Source organism: Meleagris gallopavo, chromosome 22, assembly GCF_905368555.1.
Source record: "Meleagris gallopavo chromosome 22, MGAL_WU_HG_1.1, whole genome shotgun sequence".
Classification (NCBI taxonomy): domain Eukaryota; kingdom Metazoa; phylum Chordata; class Aves; order Galliformes; family Phasianidae; genus Meleagris; species Meleagris gallopavo.
In genome coordinates this window covers 4,866,923-4,880,162 of record NC_139425.1, presented here as the reverse complement: position 1 = coordinate 4,880,162, position 13,240 = coordinate 4,866,923, and the positions used below count along the sequence as shown (strand labels likewise).

General features: G+C 45.3%; 1 long non-coding RNA gene across 2 annotated transcripts; it reads left to right on the top strand.

Moving 5' to 3' along the window:
* The first annotated feature begins 2,625 nt into the window (after positions 1-2,625).
* LOC104913995 (uncharacterized) lies at positions 2,626-13,031 on the top strand. 2 transcript variants are annotated; one of them, XR_795760.4, is made up of 4 exons: positions 2,626-2,734; positions 5,604-5,801; positions 12,236-12,360; positions 12,668-13,031. It is a non-coding gene; the product is annotated as an uncharacterized LOC104913995 (long non-coding RNA). The 2 variants fall into 2 exon arrangements; XR_795759.4 differs by lacking the exons at positions 12,236-12,360; positions 12,668-13,031 and adding an exon at positions 5,887-6,034.
* Positions 13,032-13,240: the final 209 nt, after the last annotated feature.

Sequence of the window (13,240 nt, the reverse complement as noted above, 5' to 3'; positions counted from 1 at the left end):
GTCTTGGCTGGGAAGGCTGCTGAGCTGTGCTGTGACACTGCCGTTGGGTTGGATCCATAGGTTATGATTATTTATTTTTTTTTCCCAGCAATTTTATTGCGCTGGTGATAAACCACAGACATTCTTATAAACACCCAGAAACTTTGAACCTTTTAAGCACTCGCTGAACTGTGGAGAACTTGTTAAGCTGTATAAAACTCACCAAGAAGGCAAAGTACAAAGTGCTGCCTGCCTTGTGCTACTCACGGGCCCATCCATGTGGCCTCAGAGCAATGTTCCTGGTTTACCAATGAGCAAGGCGGAGTGCTGGATGGATCTGCAGCTGTGTGTGCTGGGCTGTGGGCGCAGCAATAGCGCAGGAGGTGGTGCTAAAATCACCACAGGCAGTAGTATACACGTGGTTAGTCAATGCCTTGCTTGACTAGCTTCCTGTATGCATAGCATTTTATGCTCAGGTGTTGGTTTTGGTATGTCTCTGTTTATGTTAGCAACAAATTGATCTATATATATTTTACTGTTAGCATTTTAAGAGACCTAAAGCTCTCCCTTTCAGCCACAACATGATGATTACTAAATAATTCTTCTCCTATTGCCAGGCATGCTTTTAGAATAAACTGTCTATGTGAAACGCAATGCCTTTGTGCTCTTACTCTGTATTGGTGCTCCAAGGAATGGGAAGAGGAGGAGGAGGTGGTAAGATTCTGGAGTCCTTAAAAACTGTTCACTAACATATTCCTGTTCTGAAGGAAAACTCCCTTTTCCTGTCTAAATACGGGTTCAGGATTGGTTCTTTGCTGAGTGTGCATCTATTTATGGCCTCAAGTTGCACCAGAGAAGGTTCAGGTTGGAGATGCCCAATCCCTGGAGGTGTTCAAGGCCATGTTAGATGGGTCCTGGGCAACCTAATCTAGTACTTGATCTAGGGGTTGGCAACTCTGCTTGTGGCAGGGAGCTGGAACTAGATTACCTTTGAAGTCCCTTCCAACTCAAGCCATTCTATGATCTGGTGTGAATCCCTGCCATGGGAACAGTGATAGCCACAGCCTGATGGTGGAAGAGCTTTATTGAAACACTGAGCAGGGCTGTGAGGGCCCTCATGCTTTCAGGAGGCTGTCACTGCTTCTCTTTCTCATGCATAAACTCTTAAATGTAAACTGGGTTTTTCTTCCAACAGTGAAACCAAACCGACTTTACTCAGGGGAACACAGCAAGTCGGTTTCTTGCGATGGAGATTTTTATGCATAAAAACAAACTCCCAGAATTCTGTGTGCGTGGTGAGGAGTGGATAAAGTAATGTAATCTTAGGTTCTTGGATCTTGATTTTGAAAAGACAGTAGGCCAGTGTTTTGTCATCTTTACATTTTTCTCACCACTGTAATAGGGGAAAAAACCCAGAAGCTAAGACACGGTGTTCACAACTCATCTGTTTCTCCTACAGCGCGTTTTTCACCTCTCTTTCCCAGGGGGAATGAATTTTCTCACTGTGCAGCAACCAGAGGAAAACATGCTGAGAAAACAACCAGAAGTGGGAGTGCAGCAAGGTGTGTTCTGAACTCCTGGGCCCTGCTGCACTTTCAGGAGTGGGAATAAAATGTCCGTCTGGTTTGGTTTGTCAGGAACAATCCAGCTTAGTCTGCACCAGGGATGTACTTCCCAGCATCAGGTTATGCAAGCTGCTGAGGGCATGGTGGGAGGGGGCAGACTGCAAGTCATTGTGTATCTGCATGAAAATGGAGTTCAAAACGTTCCCTCTAGAGTGGTATCCAATACCAAAATTGGATTTGGGAACTCAGAGTACATGAATATTTGTGCTGTCAATAAGAGTTATCTGTATACAGAACCCTTTCCTTGTCTGCTTTCTCTGCCATGCTTCCTTCTTAATTCATTTTCAGTCTTTAATGTACTGTTGTGTAGCATCCTCTCCCATTAGGCCCTGTAATGTGCTCCAATTGCCTTCAGCTTGACTGCACTTAATAGCCAGCGTAAATAGAACTTAGTGTAGCATGCACTAACATCTCTATCCATTGTCCGGAGATTAAATACATGCCACAAATGGTTTACGCATCATCAGCCTCGAGCCCTCGTTTCATAGCTCCCAACCAAAAGAGGATATTAAATTAATTTGCAGGTTGCTTTAGCAAAGCCTAACAAAAAGAAGGGAAAAAAAATCCCGAGGGTCATTATGCATATAATATCCATCAATCAAAAAAGAGGGGTGGAAAATGATAATAGCAGGTCATTATAAGAGGACAGGTGCACACATATTTAGCTCTATCTCTCGTTCAGGTCAAAGCTTAATGGTGTTAACTGGAGAGGAATGCAGGCTATGTGAACAGTGTGTGTGTGCGAGGAAGAGGCAAAAGGGCAGCGCTGTGTCAGGACAGTACAGTCTCTTCCAGTTCTTCGTGCTTAACCCTTTGCTCTGCCTGGGCATGAGCTGTTGAGTAACACAGAGCTGTGTGTGTGTGTGAGAGAGAGAGAGAGAGAGAGAGAGAGAAAGGAGAAAGAAGAGATCTCCTTCTCTCCCTGCAGCAGCTCAGACAGTGCAAAGTATACAGGGAAATAGAACTCGTGCAAAACAGAATGGCATGGTGCCAAGGTTCAGATTAGCAGCACCTGGGCATACTGGTTACCTGGGGCATGGGTTCTGTCAACCAGAAGGGAATGCAAGGGCTCCCCACTGAGAGGGAGAAAGGAGACCCACTTTCAGTGGAGAACAGCAGCTGACGTGGAGGTGAGCAGTGATGAGCAGGGAGGGCCAGGGCAGAGAGAACTGGGACGGTAGTGGTGAAGCCATACCACATCTGGTAGAACATAAACTGTGAATGAAGTAGTGAGATGTGTTTGAAATGAATGGATCCTGTCTAAATGAGAGTGCAGGACTGTATCCTTCATTTTTTATCAAAGGAAGGCTCTACGTGAACATGGACTGCATGACCAGACACTCCTGCAACCATCCCTACTTGCCAGTCCATCCTTTTAGATTGAGCAGGACAGATACTGAAAACATGAAAATGATATTGCTACACTCATACATAACAACCAGAAAGAGAGATTCTTGGTATTAGAGCACCAGGGCTGAATGCTGGGCTGTCTTTTTTGGTTTGTTTCTGTGGCACAAAATGTCTCCTACAATTCCAAATCCTTTCTCTTTCTGTCTCAAATTTGATATCCACAGCGAAAAGAGAAAATATCAGCGATTGACTCTCTTTTTTTTCAGACGCCAGCAAAATTTGCAAGGTCTTGTGGACGAATAATAAACCACTGCATCACTTGCACATGCTGTGTTCTGTGGTCTTCGTGAGGAAATGACCCTTAACCTTTCCCAAACCAACAGTTTGGGAGACCTTTGTAGAGACCTTATTGCTCTCTACAATGACCTGAAAATAGATTATATGAGGTGGGGATTGGCCTCTTCTCCCAGGTAACAGTGACAGGAGAGGGAATGGCCTGAAGTTCTGCCAGGGGAGGTTCAGGTTGGATGTTAGTGAAAATTTCTTCTCTGAAAGAGTGGTGATGCAGTGGCACAACTGCCCAGGGAGGTGGGGGAATTATTCTCCCTGGGGGTGTTCAAGAACTGCAGAGATGTGGCACTGAGGGATGTGGTCAGGGGGCACGGTGGTTTGGAGTTGGACAAGCTGATCTTAGAGGTCTTTTCCAACCTTAATAATTCTGTGTCTCTGTGATTCTATACAGTCTGACTGCTGCTACTCCACGCCAGTCACAGGCTGGAGCCATGCACCAGGGTAAAGCAGAGTTTGGTCGCACTGCCGCTTAGCCTGGTTTCATTAGAAGCTGCAAGAAACAAATTCCCTGGGAAAGACAGGCTCAAGTAGCCAGATTCAAGTGGCATCTATGTGCAGGAGATGGGTTTGAATATATACTGGGGGAAAAAGAAAAAGCACTATCAACCACTATTCATTATGAAAGCAGGGTGATCTCTTCTAGGAGGTGTTTTTTTCTTGATGGGGGAAGACATGGATTTCATCCTGATAGTACTGAGCAACTTCAGCCAGCTCCTGCTCTGCCTTTGAGCAGATGCTCCATCCACGTGTCCGTGCGGCTGCGGGGCTGAGCTGCGTGTGCTCCACAACAATAGATGATCACTCTTAATTATGGCAGCCTGAATGAATACGACTCTGCCAGTCCCTTTCCTTACGGTATCTGATCAATACATCTCTAATTGCTAAAGGAAGGGAGTATCGTACACAATCACTGCACAATGGTTTAATCACTTATGCTTAAAGTTAATTTCAGGCAGTTCATTTTTCATTGACGCTCTCACTCTACCAGAGATGGCTTGTCTTCCTGCAAGCACAGGTGCACATGTGCCCTCAGCTAAAGGTGGTTTATTAATAGCTTTTAGCAGGATTATCTGAGCTAACTGAAGAAGTGAGAAATGTTATTATCAAGCATATGCTTATAAGGAGAGTGTTTATTTTGGCATGGATGCCGAAAGCATTTACTGAATCATTTCTTGAGGGAAGAGATAGAAAGGTCTTCTTCTCTGAGCTGTACTGAGCACCTTGGAAAAGCTGAGCTAACGAGGTAGCTCAGCTTGGAGGTTATGGCAGCATGGGGAGCAGTGCCATGCAAGTGACAACAAAAATATCGTGTGATGCATATCCCTGATGATGGGATGGAATAGAGATGGGAAGCAGAAAATTGATCTCAGCCTTCATTCTATGTTGGACCATTGAGCTCCAGGACAAAGCTTGGCAGCAGCCAGCAGGTACTGTGCAATGTCAGATGGTGAGATAAAGATGAAGTGCACAGAGTATGATGGCGTTGCTTTTCTCCCAGAAAAATCACTGTAAGATAAAATTGGAATCCTGTGTTTTTCTTATTATTTTTCTGGCTACTGCATATCTGAAATGCTGTATTCAGGTGCAGCTCTCTTTACATCCTGGAGATCATTTCCCATGAAGAATAGCAGGCAATGTTAGAAATCTGATAAGAGTGTCTTTCTCTTGTGATGAGTTTCTGCCCAAAATCTCAGGCAGGAGATGAGGAATTCAGCATGAAGGATACAGACCAAGAGAAAGGACCCGACAGGAGCACAGTCACTCCCTTTGTTGCAATGCTTTAGGCTAACCATTATTCACAGCCCTTTCCTCATATTGCATCTTTCATGATTTGCTTAAGCGATTTTAAATTGCTTTTGTGATTTCATTTAGCAGAGACCACAATAAAAGTGACCCTTGAGTCTATGAAATGAAACAGCCTGCACAAAGGGACCGAAGGCCTCCGCAGCGTGTGGGGTGACGGGTTTGTGTGCTGCACGCAGTGTGTTTGCATGGGACAAAGGAAGGATAAAGGCCCCGAGAAAATGAGGAATGAGTGAGGAACATTGCTACAGTGGCTGCTCAGAGCAGCTAGGGTAAAAATCCATGCTGGCTGTCTCTTTGCCTGTGCAAATGAAGGGATGAGCTTTGTCAGACAACCCAGCTGAGTAAGACAGAAATGGTACCTTGCAAAGTTGTTGCATTTTTACGCAGCTGCTTTGCTGGGCTGCTCTTAACTGTGCCAGAGAGCAAATGAGCTCTCCGGGCTAAGCCTGTAGCAGAGGAATCCCACGGCTGACCTCTGCTTTCTTTCCATAGGCTCCTAACAGCCCCTGGGGACTGGCTTCGGCACCGGAGACAAAAAACTGAGCAGAAGGCACGGAGGAAACCATACAAAAGCAACCTATTGCTGTGCTGTTTGGCTGCTCTTGGCTGTCGATGACAAGTGGACTTGTGGTGTTAGGCAGCTCCCAGGGGGAGGATCTGAAGCACTCTATCTGTGACACCTCGCTTAAGGTATTACTCCCACTTTCCTTCACTTTGCAGAGTGGAAAACCCCAGGGAAGGGGCAGCCTGTGATCTCCTTGCTCTCCCCCTGCAGGAATCCCTGCACTGGAGGCAGGCAGGAGGAACTCTATTCTCACCATGTAGCATCTCTTGCTTGTGCTTTACCAGGAACCAGTGCCCATGCTCACATGCTGCAGTTCTGCTCTGAGCTTCCCAGGAGGTGGGCAGCAAATCTTTCCAAATACTGCCCCTGCTTTCTAACATGGAGCAGGGAAAAGGGGAGGGGGGAGGGAGAGGGGGAAAGCAACAGCAGAATAAAATAGAATAAACTTTTGGAGATGAAGAGAAAAGAAGGCTGTGGGGAGCTGAGAACTGGAAGAAATCTGATTTTGAGGTTTTGTCACTGTGGTGGCACAATTTCCTGCCATGCAGCTGTGTAATGAGTTCACATCTGTTAATGCCACATGTTGCTCTGCCTTGCACAGATGCAAAGTCTCTATTTTTCTAATTAGCAACAACATGAAGTATATCTTAATTTTCTGTCCCCCTTCCCTCTAATAAATGTGGTATTAACAAGGTTACGTGCCTGCTTTCACAGGGTTTAATTGAATGAGAAGCAAGATTCGGTTAGATCACACTGTTCTTTTTAGGTGAGGTTTGCCCAGATGCAGAGATGTCGATTCCTTACAGCTAGTGGAAGGCACAGGATGGGAGGTAGGGATACACATCCTTTCACAGCTGTGGGTGTGATTAACCAGGCTTCTCTGGACCAGGTTGCATGTGGGTATGTGTTGCACATATGTATTTTTTACAGTTTATCCGTTCACTTGACCCTGGCTGGAAGCTCAGCTGAGTTTCTGGTTGAAGGGGATAAGGACACAGCTCAGGTGTGAGCAGACCAGGAGCCATGGGTGCTCAAGGGCAACCCTAGCTGAGACCAAGTGACGTGCCCCACTGCTGGCTGCGACATGTGCTGCAGGGGACAGCTTTGTCCTGGGGTGCCCAGTGTGACAGTGGGGTGGGCGTGGGGCTCCTTGCACAGCAGCATTCGTATTCACCGGGCTGCTGGGGGAAATCCACCGGGACCCACGCAGCAATTACTTGTGTGATTTAATTGGCATTATCATTTTACTGGCTTGACAGAGATAAATCGCCCTATTGGATGAGGCTGCTACTGTGTGACAGCAAATGCAGAAGGAAGGACTTTCTCCTTCTTTCTGAAATAGGAGATGACTACCAGTGTATCTTAATAATTAGTGCTGTTATAATTAATCGGACTATTTGAGAGCCAATCTAACAAACAAATGGAGGGCTTGATTGTTTGGTAATTGACAATTTGTTTCCAATATGGTATCACTCACATCTGCTTGTGTAACAAATAAAAATAAAATAAAATTGAGATTTGCTGAGGGCTGGGCCTTGGCTGCAGAGAGGACGGGTGACTGTGTGAGGGAGCAGGGAGATGGAGCATTCCCAGGCATGAAATGTCCCAGGGACCCATTTGTCTTGCACACACACACACGGTGTGATTCCTGATGGCTCCCAGCCTTTGGAGCAATTGCAGCCAGCTGTGACTGCCTGTGCGGGTGGTTTGATGGAAGGGCAGAGCTCCCAGACCTTGGTTTTTCTATGCCATTTGCTCCCTGGATGTACTCCTGCATCTTGCACCCTGCACAGGCGCAATATGCTTTATTATAAAGCATAACAAATGCAAGCAGAGGGTTACTGTTAATTATTTAAATGAAGCAAGCAAGACGCTGCAATTCTGCTGATAAAATTATGCATCATGCTGTAAGATACTGAAAAAGTGTGGAGTCTGATTTCTTCAGAAGGTTCCCCCTTGCTTTCTCAATTGGAGCATTTTTCCTTCTTTGAAATAAAAGCAAATACCTCCATGTCCTCAATGCATCAGTGCTCCCACAGCACGGTCTTTGCTCCCTTGGGCTTCAGGAAAAACTTCTCTGAATGTGTGGTGATGCAGTGGCACAGCTGTCCAGGGAGGTGGTGGGGTCACCATCCCTGGAGGTGTTCAGGAACTGTAGGGATGTGGCACTGAGGGATGTGGTCAGTGGCACAGGGATGGGGTAGGAGGGACTTGGTGATCTTAGAGGTCTTTTCCAACCGTAATGATTCTATTACTGCTCATCAGTGCTGAGCTGGAAGGGGCTCTGGACCATGCTGCAAAGCAATAATGATGGACATCCATTGGGAAAATCATCTGGGGGCCTGCCTTTTGCTCCCACCACCATTCCACCCCATTGCAGCAGAACTGTTGCTGCATCTGAGAGGTGAACATCTCTGCCAAGTGGCAACGCTTCTCCCTCTGCCCAGTTTAAATGAGATATGAATAATTGATTGGCCTCTTGAATAATTAATTGGATATTCAATAATGAAAGTAATTGTTTGGCTCATTCCCCCATTGATAATCAAGCTAATCTTCTCCTTCAGTATGTGGGCTACACGAATACGTAAAGCAGCGAGAGTTTATAGGCCGATAATACAGCTAATGTGCTCGGTGCGAGGTCACCTTGTCCAAATACACCCGCAGCTCCAGGGCTGCTCTCCACTGGATTATCTGCAGCACAGCCAGCCCATGTGCAGGTTTTGTTGTTTTCTGTCTTCTCTTTGATTGCTGAACATCTCCCATCAGGGAAGAGTCTTCTACAGTTTAAACAAAAATTGTCAGATGCCACTTGCTCCAATTAATGCTTGCAGGGGGTGTTCTTGCCCTAGTTGATAGGATGCAGATTAAAGGAAGCAGTAGGAAGCTAAGCTGAAAAACTGTTTTGAAATGCTGAGCGCAACTAGGTAACTCTGAGACAGACCAAAGAAAGGCAGTTGTGCTACTCATGCTCCAAAGATATCTCCTAGGTGACCAACCTCACCCCTTCCTTGAGCCCTGCTCCATGTCCTGCATAGACACAGTTCTCAAACAGTCTCAAATACTACCCCAAGTTTCTGCTGTCTCTCTCTTTAGCTGCTCTGAATGAAAGTTTCCTACAAGAAGCATCTGAAAGATCTTTGCTGGATTATTTTTAGGACATATCTAGAAACTTTCAAGCATCTGACATTGTTTGAGTCCATTCTAAGGATATGGCTTAGTGGGCACTGTGGTGATGAGCTGACAGTTGGATCTGATGATCTCAGCGATCTTTTCCAACCTTAATGATTCTATGATTTTGTGATTCTCTGGTGGCAGAGTCCAATTGGTTTAGGTGATCCCAGCATAGACTTTTTCATTCTGGAGGCCAGGAGACTTAGCCTATGTCAGATGTCTGCATGGAGGACAGGTGATGAAGATGCAGTTTAAAAGCAGTGAGCAGCAGTTTTGCCAACAGCCTCACACCTCAGGGCAGTGAGCAGCCCTCAATTCTGAGCATATGTGTGCTGCCCTCAGCCTCTGGGTCCCTTCTCCTGGCAGCAACACTGAGCAGAAACAGTTGTTATGGAGACTGGAGCACCATCAGACGTGTGCCTGTGGGAACCTTTTAAAACAAACAAACAAAAAGAAGCAGCAGAGTTCTCCTGAAGAAGAGTCTAACCAGATGACGGAGCAATCCGGAAAACCTTCCCCTTTGTGAACTTAGGTGCTTTTCCTTTCAACCAGCTTAGTTTCTTTATGAGGGTTTTCATTTGGAAAAGCGGCAGCATGGACAGGAGTCAGGAGAATTCATCTTCAGCCAATTTACTCTGTCACAGATTTAGCATTTCATTGGTAATTTAAGCAGAAACACTTGATCACACGTTCATTTATAGTGCTTGGAGCTGCTTGGTTGTCTGTTACTTGTGGAAAGCATGAAGACCCACTGTCCATTACCCATAGAGGTACGACCCGTTGTCAGGGAAGAGGAAATGCCACAGGCTCTCCTAAGGAACCTCTGCAGAGATGACTTTGTCTGTGGAGAAGAGAAGACAACAGGAGCAAAAGCCAACAAAACCCAACTCCATGAGCTGACTCAGCGTGCAGCATCATCCTTCCCTCCCTTTCCTCCTCCAGGCTATTACAGGGTCTGTGATGGGTTCCTGGGATCAAAGCTCCCTGTGATTTAATTGATGTGTGGCTATGTTGGGCTGCCGGAGGGGAGGCAGTGGGGAGGGACGAGCCACAGCCCTGCAGGAAGAAATACTGCAGAAAGCCACCCGCCTCCGAGCGCCGATCACCGCGTTATTTATGCACACACATAAACAGCTTCATGCATCCCACTGAAATCTCTGTTATTTGTCAGTGAGACCCCCCCACACTCCTTGCTGTGCCTTAGCTAACATTTACAGTAAATCTGTTACACTGACCATTAAATCTGAAGCTGCCCTGAGCGATAGTTTCAATGGGTGTGTTGACAGCCCGAGTGTTAATAATGATGCAAACACTAACCTGTTTATTGATTTGCTTTTTGTACCCTTCATCCTAGCTCACTCCTTCTCACTCTCGGAGGAGAAATCCTAGAATTAGTAATCAGGTGACAGCTCAGAGCTCCAGTCTGTTCCCAGCAGTGTCATCCAACCCAAACTCCCGGAGATAAATTACAGGTGCCGTATTCTGCCTCTGCCAGCCATTCAATATACTGTTACTCAATGCGAGATGTAGTATTTGTCATTGGTGCCAGCAGACAGGAGGAAAAAAAAAAGAAAAAGAAACATTAACACAGGCATGAAAAGCTTTTAACTTTGACAAGAGAAGCAGAGGAAAGTTTTAAATTTAGCCTCTCCACTGAAAGCCACTGCCTATCCATTAAAGGGGCTTGTCAGCTGGGGTGGAGCTGAGCCAGGACTCAGAAGGAACCCAGTGTGATCTGGTGATTCCTCCTCCTCCTGCCCACAGCAGTACTGAGGGATGTGGAACTGCTGAGGAGGTGCTTGCTGCAAACAAATTGGTCTATTCATGAGATGGAGATGGGTGCATGAAGGTGAAGGAAACAGCAGATCGATTCACAGCCCAGAGGCTGGGAGCAGCCCAGGCAGTGGGTTAAAATGAACAGGGACAAAGTCCCACCTGAGCAAACCTTTAGAGTTTCCTATATTGTAAAGAGCGAAGATTGATGTAAATAGAGCCTGAACAGGAGCTCACTTCTTCAGGGATCTGCTCTGCACAAAGCCAGGAGCTATGGACACTTGTCCTGAGATGGATTCCCAGTGACATTTAGGGCTGTACACCACAGTTGCACTGATGAGTTACACAGCCTTGTGCAAGAAGCTGGAGTTAAATGAAAGCTGGGTTTCGTGTTCCCCATCTAACAGAGCTTTTTGACCTATGGCTTTTATGACCAGGATGGAAACCTGCCAGTAAATAAGCAGAATTTATAAACCCTGCAAGGGCTCTGATATAATTCCCAGGAGCTGGGGACCCGCTGGCTTTCAGTGGCACTTATAAAGTTCTCTCAGTTGTCAGGCCCCTTAGTTCTTTTTATTTCTGCTAAGTTTATAAGCTCTGAAAAACCCATCTGCAGCATTTATGAAGTGCACTGCAAAGGCGAAGCAAAGCAGCTGATCCAAAAGAAACACAGCTCTACCTGCACTGCTTAACCGTGCTGCAAATCAAAGCCCTGCGGTCTGTTTATTTTATCCTGTCTTCTGATATACACACATCACCAAACAGACAGAAGTTTGTTATTTTAGAAAGTAAAACTACACCCATGCAAAAATCCTTGCTCGTAAAAAGGAAACTGAGCCAAACATTCAATAAAACACTAAAAGTGAGAGTTCGTCAAGTCCTTCTCTGAAAGAGTGGTGATGTACTGGCATCAGTTTTTGATACAACAACTATTTTCTAAAATAGGGTCTTTCAGCTCTATGAAACACAAAGTATTGTATCCCACAGGCAAGGGAATTAGCAGTGGCAGCCAGTATTAAGCTAAATAAGCACTCAGCAGTTTAGTTGTCATACAGAAGTGGCCTCAGGACAGCAAGGTCAACCACTGGATATGACATATATAAAGTAATTGCTCAAAATTTTACATCCCAAAGCATTCTAGACTTCCTGGTATATCTGCAGTGATGCTGAGGAAAAACAGAGCTGTCTCCTCAGTGGACTGGATGCAGATTTGCTTCAGTTACAGTATATAAAGCAGTGATGCATTCTCTTCCCCTTTGCCTCTGTTTCAATAAAAAGTAAAATCTCATCTACAAGATTAACAACAATTTTAGCATCAAGGAATCCCTACGTCATTTAGAACTTCAAGGCTATTCATTTTTTCACAATTTTTAACATTCTTCTCCCCTCCTCCTTGTTTTACTTTTCCTCCTAATAGTACCATCTGCTAAATGCTGTGTCCTTTATCACAAAATTCTCCAAAACCATAGAGCTGCTGATATTTGTGAGGGCTTGGTGGTTGTGAAGGATGATTTGACATTTTGGGTTTAATGAAGCAACGTGTTTGTATCCCAGCTTTTGAACAAGAATGAGAGCTAAAGCTCAAGACTTGTGTGACCCATGTCTTTTGCTGTAGGAGCTGTCTGGAGGTCTCAGCTTGGTACTGAGAAGTACACGAATTTAGCAGAACAGAGGCAAAGGAAGAAGAAACTGACCAAGAGCTGGTGGCCGTGTGCTGGGAAGGATGATGAAATAACAAAGGTATTTCTAGACAGAAATACTAGAAGTGGGAAAAGCACAGAAATAAAAGTAAAGCCCAAGAGGAACAGAAAACACATGAAATTAGCAGAAAGGAGAACAAAGCCTCTTCCTGTGAGACACATGAGCAGGCCAATCTTAATAATAATAGTAACAGTTAAACTTTAGAATCAGGATATGCATTTGTTGAGGTTCCTCTGATAGTGCAAGTCCCCCCCCCCCCCCTTTCTTTGCACAGATTTCCCCAGGCAATTTAGTCCTTCCCTTCCTTTATTTATGTGGGTTCATATTTCATGGCTTTTGTTTACAGTATTCCCATCATGATTTATGACTGAAGAGAAATGCTGTCCAGGTGATGATCCAGTCCATTATCTTGACGGAGGTGCTGACCACTGTAGGGAAACACAGAGAGCTGATGTACAACACAATGGAGAACAAGAAGAAAAAAGGGGGCTTCCAAGTTACAACTGAAAAAAAGCATAAATATGATTTGTAATAATTGGATGCAAATAAAAAAGACAAGCGGAAACATTTATGCTATTGCTCCTCCCCCTCAATGGGCTTTCATGGAAAAAAAAATAAATAAATCCTAGGAGACCAAGTGTATTCAATCTGCTGACACAGGACACGAGGGAATGGCATGGAGCTGCATCAGGGGATGGTCAGGTTGGATGTTGGGAAAAGGTTCTGCCCTGTGGTGGGCATGGCCCCATGCTGCCGGAGCTCAGGGAGTATTAGGACATCACTCTTAGACATAGGGTATGGGCTTGGGTGGTCCTATGTGGAGCTGAGGGTTGGGCTTGGTGATCCTTGTGTTCCATCCAACTCGGGATATTCTACAATTCTGTAAAGATTACTCATGTTAAATACATGTTTCAGAGGG